The sequence below is a fragment of the Nylanderia fulva genome, unplaced genomic scaffold, assembly GCF_048542155.1.
Source record: "Nylanderia fulva isolate GAGA-0341 unplaced genomic scaffold, ASM4854215v1 Scaffold79, whole genome shotgun sequence".
NCBI lineage: Eukaryota > Metazoa > Arthropoda > Insecta > Hymenoptera > Formicidae > Nylanderia > Nylanderia fulva.
The window spans coordinates 79,322-85,926 of NW_028190905.1; the positions used below are offsets into that span (position 1 = coordinate 79,322).

At 32.8% G+C, this 6,605-nt stretch overlaps 1 pseudogene; it reads left to right on the forward strand.

Moving 5' to 3' along the window:
- Positions 1-367: 367 nt before the first annotated feature.
- Positions 368-1,779, forward strand: LOC146720059 (uncharacterized; annotated as a pseudogene).
- Positions 1,780-6,605: the final 4,826 nt, after the last annotated feature.

Below are 6,605 nucleotides of genomic sequence, written 5' to 3' on the forward strand. Positions count from 1 at the left end.
TTACAATGTTAATACCGAAAACTCTGTGTATGAATTTAAAGTTAAACGGATGATCCCTAAATTTAGAACTGTATTGACGCATTGTAAGGCTAGCGTATATTAAAATAATAAATTAGTAAAAATTATAACGCTCTTATATATTGAAATAAAATTGTAAAATTAATGTAAGTACAGGCCAACTCAAGAGCATACATTAATAAAAGATGTATGTATGATTTATAAAAAAAGTATATATATATATATATTCTATATATATTTTCTATATGTCAGAAAAGATATAAATAAAACATCATAATGAAGATATATTTACATAATTATAATTAAATTTGTAGAATCAATGAATATTAGGATAAATTCAAATACAAACATGAATAGATCTAAAATAACCGAGCAAAGATCAAGTATTTCTTTATCTACTCAAAATGAGAATGGTATGTATTTTTTTTAAGAGTTGTAAATTTCTGTTACTCAGTAAATAAATGGAACATATTTAAAAATAAATATTCTTATAGATAATGCGAAATATTTCAAAGAAATTATTCGCCAACAAAGTTTCTTCAAGACTCAGTTATGGCAAATGGCAGATGATTTGAAGGAAATAAAAGATATAATAAACGGTGATTTCCAACAAAATCAAAATACAAACAAACAGCAAGATGAAAGATCAATTTATTCCGTTTTTGATTTGCCACTGAGAACTGTAGAAGATATTGAAGGAGCCATAGAAGATTTTTTAAAAACTCCAGATAACTTTGAACGTTCGGTAATATATATTATATATACAAATTTTATATACATTTACATTTAAATATATATACAAAGTGCCCAATAATAATCATTCCAACAATTAAGGACAGATTCTTTGGCTAATTTGGAGACAATTTTTTATCAGCAAAAATGTTGATATATTAATATAACAAATTGTAAGTGATTAAAAAAAGGGGTTTGCATAAACTAAACTTTGTGGCGTTAAAAGGCTAACATAATTACATTCTGTATAGTTAGTTTCAAGTGGAGTTTAATTTCTTAAAATTTTAATTTTTGAGACTTATAGTTACAGAAATATATGTAATGACAAAAAAAATATGCTAAAAATGATGATCTTTTTTTGAAATTTCCACTGACAATGAGAAAAAATTGTCTTCAAAATGGTCAAAAAATTTATCCTTAATCGTTAAAGTGATTATTACCGGACACCTTGTATAACACACACACAGACACGCACGCATGCACGCACGCACACACACACGCGCACACACGCACGCACGCACGCACACGCATACGCAAACTTTATATACAATTAAATTATTATTAATTTAATTTATTTTTATATTTCTTAAAATAAGAATTACAAATTGTAATGTAAAATATGAATGTTTGTAGACTACAAAAGCACGTATAGTAGAAGGTACATCTCCTTATAATTTTATGAAACGAAATCTGTCGCGATTAATTAGCAATGAGCTTGCACAACAATACAGTTGGTTAGACGCTAAACTAAAAAGGAAATTTTGTAGCTTTTGAATTGCAGATATGTTACTAGGTAAATTATTATTTTATATATTTATATAGTAGGCATATATATTTGTTTTAATTATCAGTGAAAAATAATACCATTAATCTACGTAAATACAAAATATTTCTGTTACAGCGGCGGGTAATGCATATTCCAATTCCTATACAAAACTTGAATTGGAAAAGGCAATACAAAAGTAGTTAAAAAGAGCTAAAGAACAATATGATGCAGAAAGAAAAAGACTTCATAACAACATTAATTAATCTACGCACATTGAACAAGACATAAATTTAAAGTGTAAGACAGGCAATAAAAGCCAAATCGCAGATGACAGTGCGTTATCCCAACGAAACTAAAATTTTTTCCGTTAGAATTAAATACCTGTGCACAAGGCACCAAATTTTACTTGGTCACGGCCATGATTTAAAATTGGAATAATATCTACAAGAGATTTAATTCCATACATCCCCTCTTCCCCCCTAAGGAAATAAATCTTGGCCGTGACCAAGTAAAATTTGGTGCCTTGTACACAGGTATTTAATTCTAACGGAAAAAATGTTAGTTTCGTTGGGATAACGCACTATCATCCGCGATTTGGCTCTTATTGCCTGTCTTACACTTTAAATTTATATTTATATTACAGAGCCTTGTTAAACTCTTAATATAATGAATATGATATTAACCTACATAATAATATTTAACCTACTACTGTCAATCTAACAAGTAACACTACCCAAGTGCCACTCGCCGATTTTGATATACTTAGAATATGTTGTAGTCTAGGTCAAAATAAGAGACACGTATTTTTTTATACGTGCCCATACGGCCGTTAAAGTGGTGAAAACACTCTTAAAGAAAAATAGGTTTTTATCTTTCTCTGAGCAAATATCGTCGAAACAGTAGGAGATATAAAAAAAATTTTCAAACAAAATTTTTATGGTTTCTAATGTACTTTAAAACCGTGCAATCAAATTTTTCGAAAAGTTTATATTTTTCGAAATCCTCCTCCCCCCTCTCAATTTTTGAAAATTAAAAAATTTTGTTTATAGTATAACTTATAGTATATTTAATAACAAATTCAACCATATATGATAAAGTTGTATTCCGAAGTCGCAGTATTCAGAAATACGTTTGAAGTACCTCTGTATACCGCTATACACGTGCTCTGTCCGCCTTATGACTCTTGCTATTCATGGCGATAGCTTTGTTTTGTGATAATGCTTTTCTGCGATTTTGCATGATTTTTTTTAGAAAGGGATTATATGGATACAAAACAAAACTTTTTTTCCTAAGTTATTTTATATGCGAGTCATATTACATGTATTTTTTAAACTTATAACATAAATTTATAACTTCGTTTATACATATCACATATATTTTTTTACATGTCACTATTAAATATTCTGCAGAATTCTAATTATTAATTACACAGGACTACAAAAAAAAATTTTTGAAAATAAACTGGGATCGGAGTAGGTGTTTCTTATAGATTTTGAGTCACTAAATCCGAAAGAAAACATCAGTAAAGTAATTTTTTTTTTACTTTATTTAACTTACTAAAATATATTTAAATTAGTTTTGCGACCACATTTTGATGTTATACTTTTGTTTTTTCTTCAAATGTTTATTTCAATTTAATTAACTTGCCTAACTTATTAAAAGTAACAATTAAAATCTATTCGTAAACCGTTTTGCTCCATCACGCGTAGGTTTTTAAATAATCGAGAAAAAAATAGCGGAAAATCTGTGAAAATTGAAATAAATATTTGAAGAAAAAACAAAAGTATAACATCAAAATGTAGTCGCAAAACTAATTTAAATATATTTTAGTAAATTAAATAAAGTAAAAAAAATTTAAATTTTTGGGGGGTCGGGGGGGTATAAACATTGAGAGAAATATTTATTCGTAAGTGTCTGAATAGCTCAGTTGGAAGAGCAGTCGCCCGGCAAGCGGAAGGTCTCGGGTTCGATTCCCGATTCAGCCGACCTTCGGACCAATATTTTTCTCGCCTATTTCTTTACAGGGGATGTTAAGAGAAAGAACAAGGGGAATTTTTGAGATCCCAACCATAGGATTCAAATTCCTTAGTTTCTAAAATTTTTTTCTTTCTTAATTGTCGCAATAACATCACGTTAGGCTCTATTGGTCGAGAAGAATGAAGTGTAGAGTGTTTTTAAAAAAAATTTACTTTACTGATGTTAGTATTATAGCTTAACATGTAAAACAAATTAATATGAAGTAATGAACAATCAGACGATCCGCGAGAGTCACGTAGAACGTCTTTTCAGCCTCAGGAATAGATTTTAATTGTTACTTTTGATAAGTTAGGCAAGTTAATTAAGTTAGACACAGATATTAACACAAAGTCGACCAATATGAATTTCAATAAACGTTGATGTCTAAAATTTCGAATCCGGGCTTGTAAATTACACCGGGCTTGTTAATATCTGTGTCTAATTTAATTAACTTGCCTAACTTATTAAAAGTAACAATTAAAATCTATTCCTGAGACTGAAAAGACATTCTACGTGACTCACGCGGATCGTCTGATTGTTCATTACTTCACATCGATTTGTTTTATATGTTAAGCTATAATACCTAACATCAGTAAAGTAATTTTTTTTTTACTTTATTTAACTTACTAAAATATATTTAAATTAGTTTTGCGACCACATTTTGATGTTATACTTCTGTTTTTTCTTCAAATGTTTATTTCAATTTTCACAGATTTTCCGCTATTTTTTTCTCTTATTTAAAAACCTAGACGTGATGGAGCAAAACGGTTTACGAATTCAGATTCAATAACACAAAATCTATAAGAAACATCTACTCCGATCCCAGTTTATTTTCAAAAAATTTTTTTTTGTGGTCCTGTGTTATTAATATTTATTGTGCAAAATTAATTATGTATACAGACTTCCGTTTCCGGTGCAAACGCGTTGTACACGTGGAGTGCGAGTGTTGAGGGGATTAGAGAGTATAGAGCGCAAGTGAGAGAGGAGAGGATAGTGTGAGGAGGAAGCGAGGGAAAAGTGAGAGGGTGTGAGAATAGTGGAAGAGAAAATAGCTGGAAGGAGGAGATAGGAAAGAGAGAAATAGGAGGCTGGATGACAGCTGATTATGGGCAGGGAGTATAAAAAGCATAGAGAGGAAGCAGGTTAAGGAAAGAAAGAAAGCAAAGCTAGGGAATAACTAGGGAATCTAGAAAGTAAGAAGCAAGGAGTAAGGAAAACGTAGAGAGGTAAATAAATAGGTAAAAAGGAAAACAAGGAAAAAGGAGAATATAGAGAGAAAAGTGGTTAGGAAAAGGAGCATAAGGGCGTGGAAAACAAGATGAGCGGAAAGAAGGAAGGAATTGAGGGGGCTGAGGAAGGAGGATTAATAGGAGTAATGGGTAAAAAAGGAAAGGAAAGAAGTAGCAGTTTAGGAAACATAGAGGAATCGTTGAAGAGAAAAAAAAGGGAGTTAGAGGAAAAGAACGGAGAGGAGGGAGTAGAAATTTTTAAGAAAAGCAACAAAATAACAAGATCACTGGAGAGAGAAGGCAAGAAGGGAGAAATTAAAAAAATGTTGCAAGAAATGTGGCAGGAGATGAGAAAGGAAATAAAGGAGCAGAAAGAGAGGATAAGAGAGGAGATGGAGGAGATAAGAAGAGACTACAAGGAACAGATTGAAAAATGGAGAGAAGAGAAGGAAGAAATAAAAGAGAGCATGAAAGGTATGAAGAGAAGGATAGAGGGATTAGAAAGGAGGATGGAGAAAGGGGGGAGTGAGAGAGAGAGAAAAGGGGGAGTTCACAGGAAATGGAATACAAAAAAAAGTATAGGAGATAGAAAGAAAATGGAAGATGCTAGAAAAGGAGGAAAAGAAAAAAATATAGTGATAAAAGGCCTAGTGGTTAAGGAGGGGAAAAGAAAAGAGGGAGTGGAGAGGTTGATGGAGGAGATTGAGGCAAAAGTGAAAATAATGAAGATAAGGAAAATAGGAGAAGACAGAGAGAAAGAGAGAGAGTGGTGGTGATGGAACTGGAGAAGGAAGAACAAAAATGGGAGGTGATGGAGAAGAAAAAGAAATTGAAAAGTAGAAGAGAAAGGATAGGCATGGACCTAACGTGGAAAGAAAGGGAGGTAAGAAGGAAATTGGGAGAGATAGCATTGAGAGAAGAGAAAAGAGAGGAAAAACATGGATAAGCAACGGCAGAATTAGAATAGGAGAAAAATGGTGGAGATGGGATGAGGTGAAAGAGATTTTGAAGGATGAGAAAGGAAACATAAGGAAAGAAGTAACGGGGGAAGAGGCGAAGAAAAAAGAAGACACGAAGAGATAGAGAGGGAAGAAAGGAAGAGGGGGACGGGGGGGGAAAGGATGGAAGGTAGGGTTTTGGAATGTGGCGGGAGTAGGGAACAAGGATAAGGATTTTTGGAAGGGATTAGAGGAATGGGAGGTGATAGTGTTGACAGAAACATGGATGGAAGAGAAGAGTTGGAAGAAAGTCAAAGGAATTTTGCCGAAAGGATACGTGTGGGGAGTACAAGGAGCTGGCAGAAAGAACAAGAGAGGAAGAGCGATAGGAGGCATGGTTATGGGGATAAGAAAGGAGATAGCAGAGAAAGGAAGAAAGATGGAAATAGAAAAGGAAGGTTTTGTAGTAGGAAGAGTAAAGGTGGAGGGAGAAAGATGGAAGGTGATAGGAATATATGCAGGAGAAGGAATAGAGAAAGTATGTAAAGAAATGGAGCAGTGGACAGAGGAGAAGGAGGACGAGGTTTACACGATAACAGGAGGAAATTTTAATGCGAGGACGGGAAAGGAAGGGGGAAGAGTGAGGGGAGAAGAAAATGCAGGAAAAGAGGGGATAGAGGAAAATAAAAGGAAGTCAAAGGACAGAGTAATCAATGCAAAAGGAAGAAAATTATTAGAATTTTTGGGAGAAAAAGGATGGAGCATATTGAATGGGAACACAAAAGGAGATGAGGAGGAGGAATGGACTTTTACAGGAGGAAGAGGAAACATAGTAATAGATTACGTACTGGGAGACGAAGATAGCAGAGAGAAAGTAAAAAGTTAAGGGTAAGAGATAAAGTGGAT